Source organism: Anomaloglossus baeobatrachus, unplaced genomic scaffold (genome assembly GCF_048569485.1).
Source record: "Anomaloglossus baeobatrachus isolate aAnoBae1 unplaced genomic scaffold, aAnoBae1.hap1 Scaffold_3810, whole genome shotgun sequence".
Taxonomy (NCBI): Eukaryota; Metazoa; Chordata; class Amphibia; order Anura; family Aromobatidae; genus Anomaloglossus; species Anomaloglossus baeobatrachus.
In genome coordinates, this window is record NW_027443154.1 from 26,452 (window position 1) to 50,886 (window position 24,435).

At 47.4% G+C, this 24,435-nt stretch overlaps 14 non-coding genes and 3 pseudogenes across 14 annotated transcripts; all 17 read left to right on the forward strand.

Moving 5' to 3' along the window:
- The first annotated feature begins 2,489 nt into the window (after positions 1–2,489).
- LOC142274991 (U2 spliceosomal RNA) lies at positions 2,490–2,690 on the forward strand (annotated as a pseudogene).
- Positions 2,691–3,807: 1,117 nt separating this feature from the next.
- LOC142274967 (U2 spliceosomal RNA) lies at positions 3,808–3,998 on the forward strand. The gene has a single exon (XR_012739178.1). It is a non-coding gene; the product is annotated as a U2 spliceosomal RNA (small nuclear RNA).
- Positions 3,999–5,115: 1,117 nt separating this feature from the next.
- Positions 5,116–5,306, forward strand: LOC142274968 (U2 spliceosomal RNA). Its single transcript, XR_012739179.1, has one exon. It is a non-coding gene; the product is annotated as a U2 spliceosomal RNA (small nuclear RNA).
- Positions 5,307–6,423: 1,117 nt separating this feature from the next.
- LOC142274969 (U2 spliceosomal RNA) lies at positions 6,424–6,614 on the forward strand. The gene has a single exon (XR_012739180.1). It is a non-coding gene; the product is annotated as a U2 spliceosomal RNA (small nuclear RNA).
- A 1,117-nt stretch (positions 6,615–7,731) lies between these two features.
- LOC142274970 (U2 spliceosomal RNA) lies at positions 7,732–7,922 on the forward strand. The gene has a single exon (XR_012739181.1). It is a non-coding gene; the product is annotated as a U2 spliceosomal RNA (small nuclear RNA).
- A 1,117-nt stretch (positions 7,923–9,039) lies between these two features.
- Positions 9,040–9,230, forward strand: LOC142274971 (U2 spliceosomal RNA). Its single transcript, XR_012739182.1, has one exon. It is a non-coding gene; the product is annotated as a U2 spliceosomal RNA (small nuclear RNA).
- A 1,117-nt stretch (positions 9,231–10,347) lies between these two features.
- On the forward strand, positions 10,348–10,538 carry LOC142274973 (U2 spliceosomal RNA). Its single transcript, XR_012739183.1, has one exon. It is a non-coding gene; the product is annotated as a U2 spliceosomal RNA (small nuclear RNA).
- A 1,117-nt stretch (positions 10,539–11,655) lies between these two features.
- LOC142274974 (U2 spliceosomal RNA) lies at positions 11,656–11,846 on the forward strand. Its single transcript, XR_012739184.1, has one exon. It is a non-coding gene; the product is annotated as a U2 spliceosomal RNA (small nuclear RNA).
- Positions 11,847–13,139: 1,293 nt separating this feature from the next.
- On the forward strand, positions 13,140–13,349 carry LOC142274992 (U2 spliceosomal RNA; annotated as a pseudogene).
- Positions 13,350–14,466: 1,117 nt separating this feature from the next.
- Positions 14,467–14,657, forward strand: LOC142274975 (U2 spliceosomal RNA). Its single transcript, XR_012739185.1, has one exon. It is a non-coding gene; the product is annotated as a U2 spliceosomal RNA (small nuclear RNA).
- A 1,117-nt stretch (positions 14,658–15,774) lies between these two features.
- On the forward strand, positions 15,775–15,965 carry LOC142274988 (U2 spliceosomal RNA). The gene has a single exon (XR_012739197.1). It is a non-coding gene; the product is annotated as a U2 spliceosomal RNA (small nuclear RNA).
- A 1,117-nt stretch (positions 15,966–17,082) lies between these two features.
- On the forward strand, positions 17,083–17,273 carry LOC142274976 (U2 spliceosomal RNA). The gene has a single exon (XR_012739186.1). It is a non-coding gene; the product is annotated as a U2 spliceosomal RNA (small nuclear RNA).
- Positions 17,274–18,390: 1,117 nt separating this feature from the next.
- LOC142274977 (U2 spliceosomal RNA) lies at positions 18,391–18,581 on the forward strand. The gene has a single exon (XR_012739187.1). It is a non-coding gene; the product is annotated as a U2 spliceosomal RNA (small nuclear RNA).
- Positions 18,582–19,698: 1,117 nt separating this feature from the next.
- Positions 19,699–19,889, forward strand: LOC142274979 (U2 spliceosomal RNA). The gene has a single exon (XR_012739189.1). It is a non-coding gene; the product is annotated as a U2 spliceosomal RNA (small nuclear RNA).
- A 1,117-nt stretch (positions 19,890–21,006) lies between these two features.
- On the forward strand, positions 21,007–21,197 carry LOC142274980 (U2 spliceosomal RNA). The gene has a single exon (XR_012739190.1). It is a non-coding gene; the product is annotated as a U2 spliceosomal RNA (small nuclear RNA).
- A 1,117-nt stretch (positions 21,198–22,314) lies between these two features.
- LOC142274981 (U2 spliceosomal RNA) lies at positions 22,315–22,505 on the forward strand. Its single transcript, XR_012739191.1, has one exon. It is a non-coding gene; the product is annotated as a U2 spliceosomal RNA (small nuclear RNA).
- Positions 22,506–23,798: 1,293 nt separating this feature from the next.
- LOC142274993 (U2 spliceosomal RNA) lies at positions 23,799–24,008 on the forward strand (annotated as a pseudogene).
- The last annotated feature ends 427 nt before the right edge of the window (positions 24,009–24,435 follow it).

Genomic DNA, 24,435 nt, shown 5'->3' on the forward strand with positions numbered 1-24,435 from the left:
GAGAAGGGTGAGAAATGTAACTCGTTCTTTTTCAGGAAACTCCACGCCGGTCACACGCCCATGAATGAACTACGAGACGAGAGTGGCAGCATGCGACGCGGGAAAGAGAACGTGATGAAGGTCGTCAGCGACTTCTACAGCGAACTCTACGCCCGCAAGACTACTGACCCCGAGGCCGCCGATAAGTTCCTGTCAGGTATCACTAACCATCTTGACCCTGCAGACGCGGCGGCCATGGATGTTCCTCTGACGGTGGACGAGCTGCTCTCGGCCGCCAAATCCTTTAGTTCTGGCAGGACACCGGGCAGTGACGGCCTCCCAGCAGAGCTCTATGTAGCGCTGGGAGACCTAATCTGTCCGGACCTGTTAGGGCTGTATGAGGAGATGGTGGTGGAGGGCAGAATGCCTCCATCTCTGAGGGAAGGAATGGTCACGATCCTGTACAAGCGTAAAGGAGAGAGGTGCGACCTGAAGAATTGGCGTCCCATCACCCTTCTGAACGTCGACTACAAGATCCTGGCCAAGACGATGGCAACGAGATTGAAGACTGTTATCGGACGGATCATCCACCCGGATCAGACCTGCGGCATCCCCGGACGTCGCATCGCAGACAGCCTGGCTCTCATGCGGGACACGGTCGAGTACATCAAAGCCCGCCGGGTGCACGCAGCCCTGATCTCGTTGGATCAGGAAAAGGCCTTCGACCGTGTTTCCCATGAGTTCCTGGGCAAAGCTCTGCACAGGTTAGGTTTGGGTAACATGTTTTGCTTGTATGTCCAACTAATGTATTTTGATATTCACAGCTCGGTGTTGGTAAACGGCTGGAAGACTGACCCCTTCCCGGTCCTCTCAGGGGTCAGACAAGGCTGTCCTCTGTCACCTCTTCTTTTTGTTTGTGTTATAGAACTCTTTGCAGAGGCTATCCGGCGGAATGGAGAGATCAGAGGGATCACCGCACCAGGACCAGAACGCTTCGAGGTCAAGTGCTCGCTCTACATGGACGACGTGACCGTCTTCTGCGCGGACCGGCGCTCAGTCGACACCCTCGTCCAGACCTGTGAGACCTTCGGACGGGCTTCGGGAGCCAAAGTCAACTGCGGGAAGTCGGAAGCCATGCTCTTCGGGGACTGGCAGCCGGCCTCTTCCGCCCCCTTCCCTTTCAGCATCCAGCCGGATTTCATCAAGGTTCTTGGAGTCTGGTTCGGGAAGGAAGGAGCAGCCCTCAAGTCCTGGGAGGAACGCTTGACCAAGATCACCCAACGGATCGGTCTGTGGAGCCTCAGACGCCTCACCTGTGAGGGCAAAGCACTGGTCCTGCGTAACGAGGTACTGCCCGTGCTGCAGTACACGGCCCAGGCCTGGCCCCCCCTTGCCACCGTGTGCAGGGCCATTACCAGGACGGTGTTTCGTTTTGTCTGGGGATCCAAGATGGACAGAGTAAAGCGGAGCATCATGTACAAGGATCCTCGCAAGGGTGGGAAGGGCGTACCCGATATCCCCACCCTCCTGCGATCCTCCTTCGTATGTGACTGCGTTCGCCGAACTCTGCGAGTCAAGAGAGGTTCCGCGGGTGGGTCCATGTCTCGCTTCTTCCTGCTCCCCCTTTGGAGACGGTTAGGCTGGGACAAGTGGGACAGCTCCTTCCCCTACAACTGGACGGCGCCATGGTTCTACGGAGACGTGGTTCGGTTTGTGAGGGAACACCAACTGGAGGGACTCAAGCCTGATTTGTGGAAGCCAAAGACTATCCACAAACTCATCAGAGCCAAGGACGAAATGGAGAACATTCCAGGACTTCATCACGACACACTGGAGACTGTTTGGACAAACGTGTCATCGGCTGGATTGACCAACGGGCACAAGGACTTGTCATGGATGGCGATACAGGGCGGACTGCCCGTCCGGTCATTCATGCACGCCCGGAACCTGTGCAAAACCCGGTACTGCCCAAGGTGCCCCTTCGTGGAGGAAACATCGCTGCACGCCTTTTGGGACTGCCGTTTCGCACAGCGCCTGTTGGTTGCCCTGGAGGATGACCTGAGGAACTCCGTCCCCAGAGGGAGCCTATCGTACCATTCCGTACTTTATGGACTCTTCCCTGGGACTCACACCGTTGGAGCCATCCAGGAGGCTTGGCGCCTTATGAACTGCTTTAAGGACGCTATTTGGGTCGCCAGGAACCGGCTCATCTTGAAGAGGGAGAGGATGTCTATCCAGGATTGCCGCAGGCTGATCCACAGCCTGCTCAGAGACTATTCCATCATGGACAGTCCGGACGACAGCGCCGAGGAGGAGGTTTAGACCTCTTCCATGCCCCCTCCCTCCTTTTCCCGTTATGTGCGTCTTTCAATAAAGCTTCGGGCCTGTGATTTCCCCACCCTATCCCCCTTTTCCCCTACCCCCATCCCCCAATCGCCGGTTCGTCGTTATTTATTGTCTAACTTTTTCTTTCAGCTTGAGTGTTATGGATAAGCATAGGAGCGTGATGTATAGTTTAGTGCGTCGTACTCTATAAAAAAAAAAAAAAAAAAAAAAAATCTGTTCTTATCAGTTTAATATCTGATACGTCCCCTATCTGGGGACCATATATTAAATGGATTTTTAGAACAGGGAGATGGAAAAAGAGCTTGCTCTGTCCACTCCACGCATTGACCTGGTATTGCAGTACCTCCAGGAACGGTGCACCCCTTCTTAACCCAGTTTCCAAAAGCAGAACTCGATTCACCTGATTCATATTAGCCCGATTAGCGAATTGAAATGAATTTTTATCTAACACACTTTTTACTTGCTTTATTCATCCAAATAGCAAACTCATCACCACTCAACTTCACCAACTCTGCTATGTCCCGTGCAGTATCTTGTTGTCAGTCTAATCTAGATCATGTGTAATTGAATGGAATAGATCCCTTTTGGACAAAGTGGAGTCAGATGCTGCAGTGACCACAGGTGTGAGAGGATCTACAATTGGCATCTGGTGTTATCTCTCTGCTTCCACTCCAAATAAAGTTACCTGTTGTTACCTGAACGTCAAATACTAAGAATGGGCGGCCTATGAAAGAATTAGTACTTTCATTAAGTATACTAAACCGGCTAATTGGGAATAGACAAACTGTAAAAAGCCCTCTGAGAAAGCCCCTCTCTAACCTTTGTTAGTAAGCTTTTCTGTAGCCTGCCTGTTGATGTATTTTCGGTTTGAACAGTGCACAACATGAAGAGACGGAACACTGGCGGCTTGTCACAATGCCCCCCGATGACATCACAATAGCGCTGCTGCCTAGAAAACAAGCTGCGCAGAAGAAGTTGTTCTTTGGGTGGGAGGGTGGGCTAGTGGAAGGAGGGGGCAATCTCTTTTTTTCCCGGGTGGTAGGGGGATGACAGGAGAAGGGAAGCGGGTGGTGAGAAAGGTACAGAGGGCAGGGTTTGGGGGCTGGGAAGGAAAGGGAAAAGATTAGGGTTTGGGGATGATGAAAGGGCTTTCTACGGGTAAGGATGGCAAAGGGTGGCAGTGACGGAAAGTCAGGCAACCTGTCCTGTCCGTCTTTTTGTATCGTGAATTGGAAAGACTGCAAGGGGGAGGGGAGTTGCTTGCGCCCTAAAGGAGGAGTTATTCAGATTCATTGCAGTGGGCGGCGGCTGCAAAACGCACCATTCTTCTTGTTTTTGCTCTGCAAAGCAGCCTTTTCAAGGGTTGGCTTGGGTGACAAAATGTCTTGTGTAGGCGTGGGTTTGTCTCCCTCTCGCTCTCTCTCCCTAAGATGTGTCCGGCATAGGCCAGGGTGCCACTCGAGGCCCAAACCAATTCTGGTTATCGCTTCTCGGCCTTTTGGCTAAGATCAAGTGTAGTATCTGTTCTTATCAGTTTAATATCTGATACGTCCCCTATCTGGGGACCATATATTAAATGGATTTTTAGAACAGGGAGATGGAAAAAGAGCTTGCTCTGTCCACTCCACGCATTGACCTGGTATTGCAGTACCTCCAGGAACGGTGCACCCCTTCTTAACCCAGTTTCCAAAAGCAGAACTCGATTCACCTGATTCATATTAGCCCGATTAGCGAATTGAAATGAATTTTTATCTAACACACTTTTTACTTGCTTTATTCATCCAAATAGCAAACTCATCACCACTCAACTTCACCAACTCTGCTATGTCCCGTGCAGTATCTTGTTGTCAGTCTAATCTAGATCATGTGTAATTGAATGGAATAGATCCCTTTTGGACAAAGTGGAGTCAGATGCTGCAGTGACCACAGGTGTGAGAGGATCTACAATTGGCATCTGGTGTTATCTCTCTGCTTCCACTCCAAATAAAGTTACCTGTTGTTACCTGAACGTCAAATACTAAGAATGGGCGGCCTATGAAAGAATTAGTACTTTCATTAAGTATACTAAACCGGCTAATTGGGAATAGACAAACTGTAAAAAGCCCTCTGAGAAAGCCCCTCTCTAACCTTTGTTAGTAAGCTTTTCTGTAGCCTGCCTGTTGATGTATTTTCGGTTTGAACAGTGCACAACATGAAGAGACGGAACACTGGCGGCTTGTCACAATGCCCCCCGATGACATCACAATAGCGCTGCTGCCTAGAAAACAAGCTGCGCAGAAGAAGTTGTTCTTTGGGTGGGAGGGTGGGCTAGTGGAAGGAGGGGGCAATCTCTTTTTTTCCCGGGTGGTAGGGGGATGACAGGAGAAGGGAAGCGGGTGGTGAGAAAGGTACAGAGGGCAGGGTTTGGGGGCTGGGAAGGAAAGGGAAAAGATTAGGGTTTGGGGATGATGAAAGGGCTTTCTACGGGTAAGGATGGCAAAGGGTGGCAGTGACGGAAAGTCAGGCAACCTGTCCTGTCCGTCTTTTTGTATCGTGAATTGGAAAGACTGCAAGGGGGAGGGGAGTTGCTTGCGCCCTAAAGGAGGAGTTATTCAGATTCATTGCAGTGGGCGGCGGCTGCAAAACGCACCATTCTTCTTGTTTTTGCTCTGCAAAGCAGCCTTTTCAAGGGTTGGCTTGGGTGACAAAATGTCTTGTGTAGGCGTGGGTTTGTCTCCCTCTCGCTCTCTCTCCCTAAGATGTGTCCGGCATAGGCCAGGGTGCCACTCGAGGCCCAAACCAATTCTGGTTATCGCTTCTCGGCCTTTTGGCTAAGATCAAGTGTAGTATCTGTTCTTATCAGTTTAATATCTGATACGTCCCCTATCTGGGGACCATATATTAAATGGATTTTTAGAACAGGGAGATGGAAAAAGAGCTTGCTCTGTCCACTCCACGCATTGACCTGGTATTGCAGTACCTCCAGGAACGGTGCACCCCTTCTTAACCCAGTTTCCAAAAGCAGAACTCGATTCACCTGATTCATATTAGCCCGATTAGCGAATTGAAATGAATTTTTATCTAACACACTTTTTACTTGCTTTATTCATCCAAATAGCAAACTCATCACCACTCAACTTCACCAACTCTGCTATGTCCCGTGCAGTATCTTGTTGTCAGTCTAATCTAGATCATGTGTAATTGAATGGAATAGATCCCTTTTGGACAAAGTGGAGTCAGATGCTGCAGTGACCACAGGTGTGAGAGGATCTACAATTGGCATCTGGTGTTATCTCTCTGCTTCCACTCCAAATAAAGTTACCTGTTGTTACCTGAACGTCAAATACTAAGAATGGGCGGCCTATGAAAGAATTAGTACTTTCATTAAGTATACTAAACCGGCTAATTGGGAATAGACAAACTGTAAAAAGCCCTCTGAGAAAGCCCCTCTCTAACCTTTGTTAGTAAGCTTTTCTGTAGCCTGCCTGTTGATGTATTTTCGGTTTGAACAGTGCACAACATGAAGAGACGGAACACTGGCGGCTTGTCACAATGCCCCCCGATGACATCACAATAGCGCTGCTGCCTAGAAAACAAGCTGCGCAGAAGAAGTTGTTCTTTGGGTGGGAGGGTGGGCTAGTGGAAGGAGGGGGCAATCTCTTTTTTTCCCGGGTGGTAGGGGGATGACAGGAGAAGGGAAGCGGGTGGTGAGAAAGGTACAGAGGGCAGGGTTTGGGGGCTGGGAAGGAAAGGGAAAAGATTAGGGTTTGGGGATGATGAAAGGGCTTTCTACGGGTAAGGATGGCAAAGGGTGGCAGTGACGGAAAGTCAGGCAACCTGTCCTGTCCGTCTTTTTGTATCGTGAATTGGAAAGACTGCAAGGGGGAGGGGAGTTGCTTGCGCCCTAAAGGAGGAGTTATTCAGATTCATTGCAGTGGGCGGCGGCTGCAAAACGCACCATTCTTCTTGTTTTTGCTCTGCAAAGCAGCCTTTTCAAGGGTTGGCTTGGGTGACAAAATGTCTTGTGTAGGCGTGGGTTTGTCTCCCTCTCGCTCTCTCTCCCTAAGATGTGTCCGGCATAGGCCAGGGTGCCACTCGAGGCCCAAACCAATTCTGGTTATCGCTTCTCGGCCTTTTGGCTAAGATCAAGTGTAGTATCTGTTCTTATCAGTTTAATATCTGATACGTCCCCTATCTGGGGACCATATATTAAATGGATTTTTAGAACAGGGAGATGGAAAAAGAGCTTGCTCTGTCCACTCCACGCATTGACCTGGTATTGCAGTACCTCCAGGAACGGTGCACCCCTTCTTAACCCAGTTTCCAAAAGCAGAACTCGATTCACCTGATTCATATTAGCCCGATTAGCGAATTGAAATGAATTTTTATCTAACACACTTTTTACTTGCTTTATTCATCCAAATAGCAAACTCATCACCACTCAACTTCACCAACTCTGCTATGTCCCGTGCAGTATCTTGTTGTCAGTCTAATCTAGATCATGTGTAATTGAATGGAATAGATCCCTTTTGGACAAAGTGGAGTCAGATGCTGCAGTGACCACAGGTGTGAGAGGATCTACAATTGGCATCTGGTGTTATCTCTCTGCTTCCACTCCAAATAAAGTTACCTGTTGTTACCTGAACGTCAAATACTAAGAATGGGCGGCCTATGAAAGAATTAGTACTTTCATTAAGTATACTAAACCGGCTAATTGGGAATAGACAAACTGTAAAAAGCCCTCTGAGAAAGCCCCTCTCTAACCTTTGTTAGTAAGCTTTTCTGTAGCCTGCCTGTTGATGTATTTTCGGTTTGAACAGTGCACAACATGAAGAGACGGAACACTGGCGGCTTGTCACAATGCCCCCCGATGACATCACAATAGCGCTGCTGCCTAGAAAACAAGCTGCGCAGAAGAAGTTGTTCTTTGGGTGGGAGGGTGGGCTAGTGGAAGGAGGGGGCAATCTCTTTTTTTCCCGGGTGGTAGGGGGATGACAGGAGAAGGGAAGCGGGTGGTGAGAAAGGTACAGAGGGCAGGGTTTGGGGGCTGGGAAGGAAAGGGAAAAGATTAGGGTTTGGGGATGATGAAAGGGCTTTCTACGGGTAAGGATGGCAAAGGGTGGCAGTGACGGAAAGTCAGGCAACCTGTCCTGTCCGTCTTTTTGTATCGTGAATTGGAAAGACTGCAAGGGGGAGGGGAGTTGCTTGCGCCCTAAAGGAGGAGTTATTCAGATTCATTGCAGTGGGCGGCGGCTGCAAAACGCACCATTCTTCTTGTTTTTGCTCTGCAAAGCAGCCTTTTCAAGGGTTGGCTTGGGTGACAAAATGTCTTGTGTAGGCGTGGGTTTGTCTCCCTCTCGCTCTCTCTCCCTAAGATGTGTCCGGCATAGGCCAGGGTGCCACTCGAGGCCCAAACCAATTCTGGTTATCGCTTCTCGGCCTTTTGGCTAAGATCAAGTGTAGTATCTGTTCTTATCAGTTTAATATCTGATACGTCCCCTATCTGGGGACCATATATTAAATGGATTTTTAGAACAGGGAGATGGAAAAAGAGCTTGCTCTGTCCACTCCACGCATTGACCTGGTATTGCAGTACCTCCAGGAACGGTGCACCCCTTCTTAACCCAGTTTCCAAAAGCAGAACTCGATTCACCTGATTCATATTAGCCCGATTAGCGAATTGAAATGAATTTTTATCTAACACACTTTTTACTTGCTTTATTCATCCAAATAGCAAACTCATCACCACTCAACTTCACCAACTCTGCTATGTCCCGTGCAGTATCTTGTTGTCAGTCTAATCTAGATCATGTGTAATTGAATGGAATAGATCCCTTTTGGACAAAGTGGAGTCAGATGCTGCAGTGACCACAGGTGTGAGAGGATCTACAATTGGCATCTGGTGTTATCTCTCTGCTTCCACTCCAAATAAAGTTACCTGTTGTTACCTGAACGTCAAATACTAAGAATGGGCGGCCTATGAAAGAATTAGTACTTTCATTAAGTATACTAAACCGGCTAATTGGGAATAGACAAACTGTAAAAAGCCCTCTGAGAAAGCCCCTCTCTAACCTTTGTTAGTAAGCTTTTCTGTAGCCTGCCTGTTGATGTATTTTCGGTTTGAACAGTGCACAACATGAAGAGACGGAACACTGGCGGCTTGTCACAATGCCCCCCGATGACATCACAATAGCGCTGCTGCCTAGAAAACAAGCTGCGCAGAAGAAGTTGTTCTTTGGGTGGGAGGGTGGGCTAGTGGAAGGAGGGGGCAATCTCTTTTTTTCCCGGGTGGTAGGGGGATGACAGGAGAAGGGAAGCGGGTGGTGAGAAAGGTACAGAGGGCAGGGTTTGGGGGCTGGGAAGGAAAGGGAAAAGATTAGGGTTTGGGGATGATGAAAGGGCTTTCTACGGGTAAGGATGGCAAAGGGTGGCAGTGACGGAAAGTCAGGCAACCTGTCCTGTCCGTCTTTTTGTATCGTGAATTGGAAAGACTGCAAGGGGGAGGGGAGTTGCTTGCGCCCTAAAGGAGGAGTTATTCAGATTCATTGCAGTGGGCGGCGGCTGCAAAACGCACCATTCTTCTTGTTTTTGCTCTGCAAAGCAGCCTTTTCAAGGGTTGGCTTGGGTGACAAAATGTCTTGTGTAGGCGTGGGTTTGTCTCCCTCTCGCTCTCTCTCCCTAAGATGTGTCCGGCATAGGCCAGGGTGCCACTCGAGGCCCAAACCAATTCTGGTTATCGCTTCTCGGCCTTTTGGCTAAGATCAAGTGTAGTATCTGTTCTTATCAGTTTAATATCTGATACGTCCCCTATCTGGGGACCATATATTAAATGGATTTTTAGAACAGGGAGATGGAAAAAGAGCTTGCTCTGTCCACTCCACGCATTGACCTGGTATTGCAGTACCTCCAGGAACGGTGCACCCCTTCTTAACCCAGTTTCCAAAAGCAGAACTCGATTCACCTGATTCATATTAGCCCGATTAGCGAATTGAAATGAATTTTTATCTAACACACTTTTTACTTGCTTTATTCATCCAAATAGCAAACTCATCACCACTCAACTTCACCAACTCTGCTATGTCCCGTGCAGTATCTTGTTGTCAGTCTAATCTAGATCATGTGTAATTGAATGGAATAGATCCCTTTTGGACAAAGTGGAGTCAGATGCTGCAGTGACCACAGGTGTGAGAGGATCTACAATTGGCATCTGGTGTTATCTCTCTGCTTCCACTCCAAATAAAGTTACCTGTTGTTACCTGAACGTCAAATACTAAGAATGGGCGGCCTATGAAAGAATTAGTACTTTCATTAAGTATACTAAACCGGCTAATTGGGAATAGACAAACTGTAAAAAGCCCTCTGAGAAAGCCCCTCTCTAACCTTTGTTAGTAAGCTTTTCTGTAGCCTGCCTGTTGATGTATTTTCGGTTTGAACAGTGCACAACATGAAGAGACGGAACACTGGCGGCTTGTCACAATGCCCCCCGATGACATCACAATAGCGCTGCTGCCTAGAAAACAAGCTGCGCAGAAGAAGTTGTTCTTTGGGTGGGAGGGTGGGCTAGTGGAAGGAGGGGGCAATCTCTTTTTTTCCCGGGTGGTAGGGGGATGACAGGAGAAGGGAAGCGGGTGGTGAGAAAGGTACAGAGGGCAGGGTTTGGGGGCTGGGAAGGAAAGGGAAAAGATTAGGGTTTGGGGATGATGAAAGGGCTTTCTACGGGTAAGGATGGCAAAGGGTGGCAGTGACGGAAAGTCAGGCAACCTGTCCTGTCCGTCTTTTTGTATCGTGAATTGGAAAGACTGCAAGGGGGAGGGGAGTTGCTTGCGCCCTAAAGGAGGAGTTATTCAGATTCATTGCAGTGGGCGGCGGCTGCAAAACGCACCATTCTTCTTGTTTTTGCTCTGCAAAGCAGCCTTTTCAAGGGTTGGCTTGGGTGACAAAATGTCTTGTGTAGGCGTGGGTTTGTCTCCCTCTCGCTCTCTCTCCCTAAGATGTGTCCGGCATAGGCCAGGGTGCCACTCGAGGCCCAAACCAATTCTGGTTATCGCTTCTCGGCCTTTTGGCTAAGATCAAGTGTAGTATCTGTTCTTATCAGTTTAATATCTGATACGTCCCCTATCTGGGGACCATATATTAAATGGATTTTTAGAACAGGGAGATGGAAAAAGAGCTTGCTCTGTCCACTCCACGCATTGACCTGGTATTGCAGTACCTCCAGGAACGGTGCACCCCTTCTTAACCCAGTTTCCAAAAGCAGAACTCGATTCACCTGATTCATATTAGCCCGATTAGCGAATTGAAATGAATTTTTATCTAACACACTTTTTACTTGCTTTATTCATCCAAATAGCAAACTCATCACCACTCAACTTCACCAACTCTGCTATGTCCCGTGCAGTATCTTGTTGTCAGTCTAATCTAGATCATGTGTAATTGAATGGAATAGATCCCTTTTGGACAAAGTGGAGTCAGATGCTGCAGTGACCACAGGTGTGAGAGGATCTACAATTGGCATCTGGTGTTATCTCTCTGCTTCCACTCCAAATAAAGTTACCTGTTGTTACCTGAACGTCAAATACTAAGAATGGGCGGCCTATGAAAGAATTAGTACTTTCATTAAGTATACTAAACCGGCTAATTGGGAATAGACAAACTGTAAAAAGCCCTCTGAGAAAGCCCCTCTCTAACCTTTGTTAGTAAGCTTTTCTGTAGCCTGCCTGTTGATGTATTTTCGGTTTGAACAGTGCACAACATGAAGAGACGGAACACTGGCGGCTTGTCACAATGCCCCCCGATGACATCACAATAGCGCTGCTGCCTAGAAAACAAGCTGCGCAGAAGAAGTTGTTCTTTGGGTGGGAGGGTGGGCTAGTGGAAGGAGGGGGCAATCTCTTTTTTTCCCGGGTGGTAGGGGGATGACAGGAGAAGGGAAGCGGGTGGTGAGAAAGGTACAGAGGGCAGGGTTTGGGGGCTGGGAAGGAAAGGGAAAAGATTAGGGTTTGGGGATGATGAAAGGGCTTTCTACGGGTAAGGATGGCAAAGGGTGGCAGTGACGGAAAGTCAGGCAACCTGTCCTGTCCGTCTTTTTGTATCGTGAATTGGAAAGACTGCAAGGGGGAGGGGAGTTGCTTGCGCCCTAAAGGAGGAGTTATTCAGATTCATTGCAGTGGGCGGCGGCTGCAAAACGCACCATTCTTCTTGTTTTTGCTCTGCAAAGCAGCCTTTTCAAGGGTTGGCTTGGGTGACAAAATGTCTTGTGTAGGCGTGGGTTTGTCTCCCTCTCGCTCTCTCTCCCTAAGATGTGTCCGGCATAGGCCAGGGTGCCACTCGAGGCCCAAACCAATTCTGGTTATCGCTTCTCGGCCTTTTGGCTAAGATCAAGTGTAGTATCTGTTCTTATCAGTTTAATATCTGATACGTCCCCTATCTGGGGACCATATATTAAATGGATTTTTAGAACAGGGAGATGGAAAAAGAGCTTGCTCTGTCCACTCCACGCATTGACCTGGTATTGCAGTACCTCCAGGAACGGTGCACCCCTTCTTAACCCAGTTTCCAAAAGCAGAACTCGATTCACCTGATTCATATTAGCCCGATTAGCGAATTGAAATGAATTTTTATCTAACACACTTTTTACTTGCTTTATTCATCCAAATAGCAAACTCATCACCACTCAACTTCACCAACTCTGCTATGTCCCGTGCAGTATCTTGTTGTCAGTCTAATCTAGATCATGTGTAATTGAATGGAATAGATCCCTTTTGGACAAAGTGGAGTCAGATGCTGCAGTGACCACAGGTGTGAGAGGATCTACAATTGGCATCTGGTGTTATCTCTCTGCTTCCACTCCAAATAAAGTTACCTGTTGTTACCTGAACGTCAAATACTAAGAATGGGCGGCCTATGAAAGAATTAGTACTTTCATTAAGTATACTAAACCGGCTAATTGGGAATAGACAAACTGTAAAAAGCCCTCTGAGAAAGCCCCTCTCTAACCTTTGTTAGTAAGCTTTTCTGTAGCCTGCCTGTTGATGTATTTTCGGTTTGAACAGTGCACAACATGAAGAGACGGAACACTGGCGGCTTGTCACAATGCCCCCCGATGACATCACAATAGCGCTGCTGCCTAGAAAACAAGCTGCGCAGAAGAAGTTGTTCTTTGGGTGGGAGGGTGGGCTAGTGGAAGGAGGGGGCAATCTCTTTTTTTCCCGGGTGGTAGGGGGATGACAGGAGAAGGGAAGCGGGTGGTGAGAAAGGTACAGAGGGCAGGGTTTGGGGGCTGGGAAGGAAAGGGAAAAGATTAGGGTTTGGGGATGATGAAAAGGCTTTCTACGGGTAAGGATGGCAAAGGGTGGCAGTGACGGAAAGTCAGGCAACCTGTCCTGTCCGTCTTTTTGTATCGTGAATTGGAAAGACTGCAAGGGGGAGGGGAGTTGCTTGCGCCCTAAAGGAGGAGTTATTCAGATTCATTGCAGTGGGCGGCGGCTGCAAAACGCACCATTCTTCTTGTTTTTGCTCTGCAAAGCAGCCTTTTCAAGGGTTGGCTTGGGTGACAAAATGTCTTGTGTAGGCGTGGGTTTGTCTCCCTCTCGCTCTCTCTCCCTAAGATGTGTCCGGCATAGGCCAGGGTGCCACTCGAGGCCCAAACCAATTCTGGTTATCGCTTCTCGGCCTTTTGGCTAAGATCAAGTGTAGTTTGGGAGGGTACTACCTTGGTTGGTGCTGAAAGGTGCCAGGGTATTGCACAACTGCTGGCCTTGGGGGAGTGTGCATCGTAGGATGTCATAGCCCTCTTGTGACGGACGGTTACCTGGGCAACGAGTGGCGGTCACTTTATTATTTTCAAACTCATCCTTCAAAAAAAAAAAAAAAAAAAAAAAAAAAAAAAAAAATCTGTTCTTATCAGTTTAATATCTGATACGTCCCCTATCTGGGGACCATATATTAAATGGATTTTTAGAACAGGGAGATGGAAAAAGAGCTTGCTCTGTCCACTCCACGCATTGACCTGGTATTGCAGTACCTCCAGGAACGGTGCACCCCTTCTTAACCCAGTTTCCAAAAGCAGAACTCGATTCACCTGATTCATATTAGCCCGATTAGCGAATTGAAATGAATTTTTATCTAACACACTTTTTACTTGCTTTATTCATCCAAATAGCAAACTCATCACCACTCAACTTCACCAACTCTGCTATGTCCCGTGCAGTATCTTGTTGTCAGTCTAATCTAGATCATGTGTAATTGAATGGAATAGATCCCTTTTGGACAAAGTGGAGTCAGATGCTGCAGTGACCACAGGTGTGAGAGGATCTACAATTGGCATCTGGTGTTATCTCTCTGCTTCCACTCCAAATAAAGTTACCTGTTGTTACCTGAACGTCAAATACTAAGAATGGGCGGCCTATGAAAGAATTAGTACTTTCATTAAGTATACTAAACCGGCTAATTGGGAATAGACAAACTGTAAAAAGCCCTCTGAGAAAGCCCCTCTCTAACCTTTGTTAGTAAGCTTTTCTGTAGCCTGCCTGTTGATGTATTTTCGGTTTGAACAGTGCACAACATGAAGAGACGGAACACTGGCGGCTTGTCACAATGCCCCCCGATGACATCACAATAGCGCTGCTGCCTAGAAAACAAGCTGCGCAGAAGAAGTTGTTCTTTGGGTGGGAGGGTGGGCTAGTGGAAGGAGGGGGCAATCTCTTTTTTTCCCGGGTGGTAGGGGGATGACAGGAGAAGGGAAGCGGGTGGTGAGAAAGGTACAGAGGGCAGGGTTTGGGGGCTGGGAAGGAAAGGGAAAAGATTAGGGTTTGGGGATGATGAAAGGGCTTTCTACGGGTAAGGATGGCAAAGGGTGGCAGTGACGGAAAGTCAGGCAACCTGTCCTGTCCGTCTTTTTGTATCGTGAATTGGAAAGACTGCAAGGGGGAGGGGAGTTGCTTGCGCCCTAAAGGAGGAGTTATTCAGATTCATTGCAGTGGGCGGCAGCTGCAAAACGCACCATTCTTCTTGTTTTTGCTCTGCAAAGCAGCCTTTTCAAGGGTTGGCTTGGGTGACAAAATGTCTTGTGTAGGCGTGGGTTTGTCTCCCTCTCGCTCTCTCTCCCTAAGATGTGTCCGGCATAGGCCAGGGTGCCACTCGAGGCCCAAACCAATTCTGGTTATCGCTTCTCGGCCTTTTGGCTAAGATCAAGTGTAGTATCTGTTCTTATCAGTTTAATATCTGATACGTCCCCTATCTGGGGACCATATATTAAATGGATTTTTAGAACAGGGAGATGGAAAAAGAGCTTGCTCTGTCCACTCCACGCATTGACCTGGTATTGCAGTACCTCCAGGAACGGTGCACCCCTTCTTAACCCAGTTTCCAAAAGCAGAACTCGATTCACCTGATTCATATTAGCCCGATTAGCGAATTGAAATGAATTTTTATCTAACACACTTTTTACTTGCTTTATTCATCCAAATAGCAAACTCATCACCACTCAACTTCACCAACTCTGCTATGTCCCGTGCAGTATCTTGTTGTCAGTCTAATCTAGATCATGTGTAATTGAATGGAATAGATCCCTTTTGGACAAAGTGGAGTCAGATGCTGCAGTGACCACAGGTGTGAGAGGATCTACAATTGGCATCTGGTGTTATCTCTCTGCTTCCACTCCAAATAAAGTTACCTGTTGTTACCTGAACGTCAAATACTAAGAATGGGCGGCCTATGAAAGAATTAGTACTTTCATTAAGTATACTAAACCGGCTAATTGGGAATAGACAAACTGTAAAAAGCCCTCTGAGAAAGCCCCTCTCTAACCTTTGTTAGTAAGCTTTTCTGTAGCCTGCCTGTTGATGTATTTTCGGTTTGAACAGTGCACAACATGAAGAGACGGAACACTGGCGGCTTGTCACAATGCCCCCCGATGACATCACAATAGCGCTGCTGCCTAGAAAACAAGCTGCGCAGAAGAAGTTGTTCTTTGGGTGGGAGGGTGGGCTAGTGGAAGGAGGGGGCAATCTCTTTTTTTCCCGGGTGGTAGGGGGATGACAGGAGAAGGGAAGCGGGTGGTGAGAAAGGTACAGAGGGCAGGGTTTGGGGGCTGGGAAGGAAAGGGAAAAGATTAGGGTTTGGGGATGATGAAAGGGCTTTCTACGGGTAAGGATGGCAAAGGGTGGCAGTGACGGAAAGTCAGGCAACCTGTCCTGTCCGTCTTTTTGTATCGTGAATTGGAAAGACTGCAAGGGGGAGGGGAGTTGCTTGCGCCCTAAAGGAGGAGTTATTCAGATTCATTGCAGTGGGCGGCGGCTGCAAAACGCACCATTCTTCTTGTTTTTGCTCTGCAAAGCAGCCTTTTCAAGGGTTGGCTTGGGTGACAAAATGTCTTGTGTAGGCGTGGGTTTGTCTCCCTCTCGCTCTCTCTCCCTAAGATGTGTCCGGCATAGGCCAGGGTGCCACTCGAGGCCCAAACCAATTCTGGTTATCGCTTCTCGGCCTTTTGGCTAAGATCAAGTGTAGTATCTGTTCTTATCAGTTTAATATCTGATACGTCCCCTATCTAGGGACCATATATTAAATGGATTTTTAGAACAGGGAGATGGAAAAAGAGCTTGCTCTGTCCACTCCACGCATTGACCTGGTATTGCAGTACCTCCAGGAACGGTGCACCCCTTCTTAACCCAGTTTCCAAAAGCAGAACTCGATTCACCTGATTCATATTAGCCCGATTAGCGAATTGAAATGAATTTTTATCTAACACACTTTTTACTTGCTTTATTCATCCAAATAGCAAACTCATCACCACTCAACTTCACCAACTCTGCTATGTCCCGTGCAGTATCTTGTTGTCAGTCTAATCTAGATCATGTGTAATTGAATGGAATAGATCCCTTTTGGACAAAGTGGAGTCAGATGCTGCAGTGACCACAGGTGTGAGAGGATCTACAATTGGCATCTGGTGTTATCTCTCTGCTTCCACTCCAAATAAAGTTACCTGTTGTTACCTGAACGTCAAATACTAAGAATGGGCGGCCTATGAAAGAATTAGTACTTTCATTAAGTATACTAAACCGGCTAATTGGGAATAGACAAACTGTAAAAAGCCCTCTGAGAAAGCCCCTCTCTAACCTTTGTTAGTAAGCTTTTCTGTAGCCTGCCTGTTGATGTATTTTCGGTTTGAACAGTGCACAACATGAAGAGACGGAACACTGGCGGCTTGTCACAATGCCCCCCGATGACATCACAATAGCGATGCTGCCTAGAAAACAAGCTGCGCAGAAGAAGTTGTTCTTTGGGTGGGAGGGTGGGCTAGTGGAAGGAGGGGGCAATCTCTTTTTTTCCCGGGTGGTAGGGGGATGACAGGAGAAGGGAAGCGGGTGGTGAGAAAGGTACAGAGGGCAGGGTTTGGGGGCTGGGAAGGAAAGGGAAAAGATTAGGGTTTGGGGATGATGAAAGGGCTTTCTACGGGTAAGGATGGCAAAGGGTGGCAGTGACGGAAAGTCAGGCAACCTGTCCTGTCCGTCTTTTTGTATCGTGAATTGGAAAGACTGCAAGGGGGAGGGGAGTTGCTTGCGCCCTAAAGGAGGAGTTATTCAGATTCATTGCAGTGGGCGGCGGCTGCAAAACGCACCATTCTTCTTGTTTTTGCTCTGCAAAGCAGCCTTTTCAAGGGTTGGCTTGGGTGACAAAATGTCTTGTGTAGGCGTGGGTTTGTCTCCCTCTCGCTCTCTCTCCCTAAGATGTGTCCGGCATAGGCCAGGGTGCCACTCGAGGCCCAAACCAATTCTGGTTATCGCTTCTCGGCCTTTTGGCTAAGATCAAGTGTAGTATCTGTTCTTATCAGTTTAATATCTGATACGTCCCCTATCTGGGGACCATATATTAAATGGATTTTTAGAACAGGGAGATGGAAAAAGAGCTTGCTCTGTCCACTCCACGCATTGACCTGGTATTGCAGTACCTCCAGGAACGGTGCACCCCTTCTTAACCCAGTTTCCAAAAGCAGAACTCGATTCACCTGATTCATATTAGCCCGATTAGCGAATTGAAATGAATTTTTATCTAACACACTTTTTACTTGCTTTATTCATCCAAATAGCAAACTCATCACCACTCAACTTCACCAACTCTGCTATGTCCCGTGCAGTATCTTGTTGTCAGTCTAATCTAGATCATGTGTAATTGAATGGAATAGATCCCTTTTGGACAAAGTGGAGTCAGATGCTGCAGTGACCACAGGTGTGAGAGGATCTACAATTGGCATCTGGTGTTATCTCTCTGCTTCCACTCCAAATAAAGTTACCTGTTGTTACCTGAACGTCAAATACTAAGAATGGGCGGCCTATGAAAGAATTAGTACTTTCATTAAGTATACTAAACCGGCTAATTGGGAATAGACAAACTGTAAAAAGCCCTCTGAGAAAGCCCCTCTCTAACCTTTGTTAGTAAGCTTTTCTGTAGCCTGCCTGTTGATGTATTTTCGGTTTGAACAGTGCACAACATGAAGAGACGGAACACTGGCGGCTTGTCACAATGCCCCCCGATGACATCACAATAGCGCTGCTGCCTAGAAAACAAGCTGCGCAGAAGAAGTTGTTCTTTGGGTGGGAGGGTGGGCTAGTGGAAGGAGGGGGCAATCTCTTTTTTTCCCGGGTGGTAGGGGGATGACAGGAGAAGGGAAGCGGGTGGTGAGAAAGGTACAGAGGGCAGGGTTTGGGGGCTGGGAAGGAAAGGGAAAAGATTAGGGTTTGGGGATGATGAAAGGGCTTTCTACGGGTAAGGATGGCAAAGGGTGGCAGTGACGGAAAGTCAGGCAACCTGTCCTGTCCGTCTTTTTGTATCGTGAATTGGAAAGACTGCAAGGGGGAGGGGAGTTGCTTGCGCCCTAAAGGAGGAGTTATTCAGATTCATTGCAGTGGGCGGCGGCTGCAAAACGCACCATTCTTCTTGTTTTTGCTCTGCAAAGCAGCCTTTTCAAGGGTTGGCTTGGGTGACAAAATGTCTTGTGTAGGCGTGGGTTTGTCTCCCTCTCGCTCTCTCTCCCTAAGATGTGTCCGGCATAGGCCAGGGTGCCACTCGAGGCCCAAACCAATTCTGGTTATCGCTTCTCGGCCTTTTGGCTAAGATCAAGTGTAGTATCTGTTCTTATCAGTTTAATATCTGATACGTCCCCTATCTGGGGACCATATATTAAATGGATTTTTAGAACAGGGAGATGGAAAAAGAGCTTGCTCTGTCCACTCCACGCATTGACCTGGTATTGCAGTACCTCCAGGAACGGTGCACCCCTTCTTAACCCAGTTTCCAAAAGCAGAACTCGATTCACCTGATTCATATTAGCCCGATTAGCGAATTGAAATGAATTTTTATCTAACACACTTTTTACTTGCTTTATTCATCCAAATAGCAAACTCATCACCACTCAACTTCACCAACTCTGCTATGTCCCGTGCAGTATCTTGTTGTCAGTCTAATCTAGATCATGTGTAATTGAATGGAATAGATCCCTTTTGGACAAAGTGGAGTCAGATGCTGCAGTGACCACAGGTGTGAGAGGATCTACAATTGGCATCTGGTGTTATCTCTCTGCTTCCACTCCAAATAAAGTTACCTGTTGTTACCTGAACGTCAAATACTAAGAATGGGCGGCCTATGAAAGAATTAGTACTTTCATTAAGTATACTAAACCGGCTAATTGGGAATAGACAAACTGTAAAAAGCCCTCTGAGAAAGCCCCTCTCTAACCTTTGTTAGTAAGCTTTTCTGTAGCCTGCCTGTTGATGTATTTTCGGTTTGAACAGTGCACAACATGAAGAGACGGAACACTGGCGGCTTGTCACAATGCCCCCCGATGACATCACAATAGCGCTGCTGCCTAGAAAACAAGCTGCGCAGAAGAAGTTGTTCTTTGGGTGGGAGGGTGGGCTAGTGGAAGGAGGGGGCAATCTCTTTTTTTCCCGGGTGGTAGGGGGATGACAGGAGAAGGGAAGCGGGTGGTGAGAAAGGTACAGAGGGCAGGGTTTGGGGGCTGGGAAGGAAAGGGAAAAGATTAGGGTTTGGGGATGATGAAAGGGCTTTCTACGGGTAAGGATGGCAAAGGGTGGCAGTGACGGAAAGTCAGGCAACCTGTCCTGTCCGTCTTTTTGTATCGTGAATTGGAAAGACTGCAAGGGGGAGGGGAGTTGCTTGCGCCCTAAAGGAGGAGTTATTCAGATTCATTGCAGTGGGCGGCGGCTGCAAAACGCACCATTCTTCTTGTTTTTGCTCTGCAAAGCAGCCTTTTCAAGGGTTGGCTTGGGTGACAAAATGTCTTGTGTAGGCGTGGGTTTGTCTCCCTCTCGCTCTCTCTCCCTAAGATGTGTCCGGCATAGGCCAGGGTGCCACTCGAGGCCCAAACCAATTCTGGTTATCGCTTCTCGGCCTTTTGGCTAAGATCAAGTGTAGTATCTGTTCTTATCAGTTTAATATCTGATACGTCCCCTATCTGGGGACCATATATTAAATGGATTTTTAGAACAGGGAGATGGAAAAAGAGCTTGCTCTGTCCACTCCACGCATTGACCTGGTATTGCAGTACCTCCAGGAACGGTGCACCCCTTCTTAACCCAGTTTCCAAAAGCAGAACTCGATTCACCTGATTCATATTAGCCCGATTAGCGAATTGAAATGAATTTTTATCTAACACACTTTTTACTTGCTTTATTCATCCAAATAGCAAACTCATCACCACTCAACTTCACCAACTCTGCTATGTCCCGTGCAGTATCTTGTTGTCAGTCTAATCTAGATCATGTGTAATTGAATGGAATAGATCCCTTTTGGACAAAGTGGAGTCAGATGCTGCAGTGACCACAGGTGTGAGAGGATCTACAATTGGCATCTGGTGTTATCTCTCTGCTTCCACTCCAAATAAAGTTACCTGTTGTTACCTGAACGTCAAATACTAAGAATGGGCGGCCTATGAAAGAATTAGTACTTTCATTAAGTATACTAAACCGGCTAATTGGGAATAGACAAACTGTAAAAAGCCCTCTGAGAAAGCCCCTCTCTAACCTTTGTTAGTAAGCTTTTCTGTAGCCTGCCTGTTGATGTATTTTCGGTTTGAACAGTGCACAACATGAAGAGACGGAACACTGGCGGCTTGTCACAATGCCCCCCGATGACATCACAATAGCGCTGCTGCCTAGAAAACAAGCTGCGCAGAAGAAGTTGTTCTTTGGGTGGGAGGGTGGGCTAGTGGAAGGAGGGGGCAATCTCTTTTTTTCCCGGGTGGTAGGGGGATGACAGGAGAAGGGAAGCGGGTGGTGAGAAAGGTACAGAGGGCAGGGTTTGGGGGCTGGGAAGGAAAGGGAAAAGATTAGGGTTTGGGGATGATGAAAGGGCTTTCTACGGGTAAGGATGGCAAAGGGTGGCAGTGACGGAAAGTCAGGCAACCTGTCCTGTCCGTCTTTTTGTATCGTGAATTGGAAAGACTGCAAGGGGGAGGGGAGTTGCTTGCGCCCTAAAGGAGGAGTTATTCAGATTCATTGCAGTGGGCGGCGGCTGCAAAACGCACCATTCTTCTTGTTTTTGCTCTGCAAAGCAGCCTTTTCAAGGGTTGGCTTGGGTGACAAAATGTCTTGTGTAGGCGTGGGTTTGTCTCCCTCTCGCTCTCTCTCCCTAAGATGTGTCCGGCATAGGCCAGGGTGCCACTCGAGGCCCAAACCAATTCTGGTTATCGCTTCTCGGCCTTTTGGCTAAGATCAAGTGTAGTATCTGTTCTTATCAGTTTAATATCTGATACGTCCCCTATCTGGGGACCATATATTAAATGGATTTTTAGAACAGGGAGATGGAAAAAGAGCTTGCTCTGTCCACTCCACGCATTGACCTGGTATTGCAGTACCTCCAGGAACGGTGCACCCCTTCTTAACCCAGTTTCCAAAAGCAGAACTCGATTCACCTGATTCATATTAGCCCGATTAGCGAATTGAAATGAATTTTTATCTAACACACTTTTTACTTGCTTTATTCATCCAAATAGCAAACTCATCACCACTCAACTTCACCAACTCTGCTATGTCCCGTGCAGTATCTTGTTGTCAGTCTAATCTAGATCATGTGTAATTGAATGGAATAGATCCCTTTTGGACAAAGTGGAGTCAGATGCTGCAGTGACCACAGGTGTGAGAGGATCTACAATTGGCATCTGGTGTTATCTCTCTGCTTCCACTCCAAATAAAGTTACCTGTTGTTACCTGAACGTCAAATACTAAGAATGGGCGGCCTATGAAAGAATTAGTACTTTCATTAAGTATACTAAACCGGCTAATTGGGAATAGACAAACTGTAAAAAGCCCTCTGAGAAAGCCCCTCTCTAACCTTTGTTAGTAAGCTTTTCTGTAGCCTGCCTGTTGATGTATTTTCGGTTTGAACAGTGCACAACATGAAGAGACGGAACACTGGCGGCTTGTCACAATGCCCCCCGATGACATCACAATAGCGCTGCTGCCTAGAAAACAAGCTGCGCAGAAGAAGTTGTTCTTTGGGTGGGAGGGTGGGCTAGTGGAAGGAGGGGGCAATCTCTTTTTTTCCCGGGTGGTAGGGGGATGACAGGAGAAGGGAAGCGGGTGGTGAGAAAGGTACAGAGGGCAGGGTTTGGGGGCTGGGAAGGAAAGGGAAAAGATTAGGGTTTGGGGATGATGAAAGGGCTTTCTACGGGTAAGGATGGCAAAGGGTGGCAGTGACGGAAAGTCAGGCAACCTGTCCTGTCCGTCTTTTTGTATCGTGAATTGGAAAGACTGCAAGGGGGAGGGGAGTTGCTTGCGCCCTAAAGGAGGAGTTATTCAGATTCATTGCAGTGGGCGGCGGCTGCAAAACGCACCATTCTTCTTGTTTTTGCTCTGCAAAGCAGCCTTTTCAAGGGTTGGCTTGGGTGACAAAATGTCTTGTGTAGGCGTGGGTTTGTCTCCCTCTCGCTCTCTCTCCCTAAGATGTGTCCGGCATAGGCCAGGGTGCCACTCGAGGCCCAAACCAATTCTGGTTATCGCTTCTCGGCCTTTTGGCTAAGATCAAGTGTAGTATCTGTTCTTATCAGTTTAATATCTGATACGTCCCCTATCTGGGGACCATATATTAAATGGATTTTTAGAACAGGGAGATGGAAAAAGAGCTTGCTCTGTCCACTCCACGCATTGACCTGGTATTGCAGTACCTCCAGGAACGGTGCACCCCTTCTTAACCCAGTTTCCAAAAGCAGAACTCGATTCACCTGATTCATATTAGCCCGATTAGCGAATTGAAATGAATTTTTATCTAACACACTTTTTACTTGCTTTATTCATCCAAATAGCAAACTCATCACCACTCAACTTCACCAACTCTGCTATGTCCCGTGCAGTATCTTGTTGTCAGTCTAATCTAGATCATGTGTAATTGAATGGAATAGATCCCTTTTGGACAAAGTGGAGTCAGATGCTGCAGTGACCACAGGTGTGAGAGGATCTACAATTGGCATCTGGTGTTATCTCTCTGCTTCCACTCCAAATAAAGTTACCTGTTGTTACCTGAACGTCAAATACTAAGAATGGGCGGCCTATGAAAGAATTAGTACTTTCATTAAGTATACTAAACCGGCTAATTGGGAATAGACAAACTGTAAAAAGCCCTCTGAGAAAGCCCCTCTCTAACCTTTGTTAGTAAGCTTTTCTGTAGCCTGCCTGTTGATGTATTTTCGGTTTGAACAGTGCACAACATGAAGAGACGGAACACTGGCGGCTTGTCACAATGCCCCCCGATGACATCACAATAGCGCTGCTGCCTAGAAAACAAGCTGCGCAGAAGAAGTTGTTCTTTGGGTGGGAGGGTGGGCTAGTGGAAGGAGGGGGCAATCTCTTTTTTTCCCGGGTGGTAGGGGGATGACAGGAGAAGGGAAGCGGGTGGTGAGAAAGGTACAGAGGGCAGGGTTTGGGGGCTGGGAAGGAAAGGGAAAAGATTAGGGTTTGGGGATGATGAAAGGGCTTTCTACGGGTAAGGATGGCAAAGGGTGGCAGTGACGGAAAGTCAGGCAACCTGTCCTGTCCGTCTTTTTGTATCGTGAATTGGAAAGACTGCAAGGGGGAGGGGAGTTGCTTGCGCCCTAAAGGAGGAGTTATTCAGATTCATTGCAGTGGGCGGCGGCTGCAAAACGCACCATTCTTCTTGTTTTTGCTCTGCAAAGCAGCCTTTTCAAGGGTTGGCTTGGGTGACAAAATGTCTTGTGTAGGCGTGGGTTTGTCTCCCTCTCGCTCTCTCTCCCTAAGATGTGTCCGGCATAGGCCAGGGTGCCACTCGAGGCCCAAACCAATTCTGGTTATCGCTTCTCGGCCTTTTGGCTAAGATCAAGTGTAGTTTGGGAGGGTACTACCTTGGTTGGTGCTGAAAGGTGCCAGGGTATTGCACAACTGCTGGCCTTGGGGGAGTGTGCATCGTAGGATGTCATAGCCCTCCTGTGACGGACAGTTACCTGGGCAACGAGAGGCGGTCACTTTATTATTTTCAAACTCATCCTTCAAAAAAAAAAAAAAAAAAAAAAAAAAAAAAAAAAATCTGTTCTTATCAGTTTAATATCTGATACGTCCCCTATCTGGGGACCATATATTAAATGGATTTTTAGAACAGGGAGATGGAAAAAGAGCTTGCTCTGTCCACTCCACGCATTGACCTGGTATTGCAGTACCTCCAGGAACGGTGCACCCCTTCTTAACCCAGTTTCCAAAAGCAGAACTCGATTCACCTGATTCATATTAGCCCGATTAGCGAATTGAAATGAATTTTTATCTAACACACTTTTTACTTGCTTTATTCATCCAAATAGCAAACTCATCACCACTCAACTTCACCAACTCTGCTATGTCCCGTGCAGTATCTTGTTGTCAGTCTAATCTAGATCATGTGTAATTGAATGGAATAGATCCCTTTTGGACAAAGTGGAGTCAGATGCTGCAGTGACCACAGGTGTGAGAGGATCTACAATTGGCATCTGGTGTTATCTCTCTGCTTCCACTCCAAATAAAGTTACCTGTTGTTACCTGAACGTCAAATACTAAGAATGGGCGGCCTATGAAAGAATTAGTACTTTCATTAAGTATACTAAACCGGCTAATTGGGAATAGACAAACTGTAAAA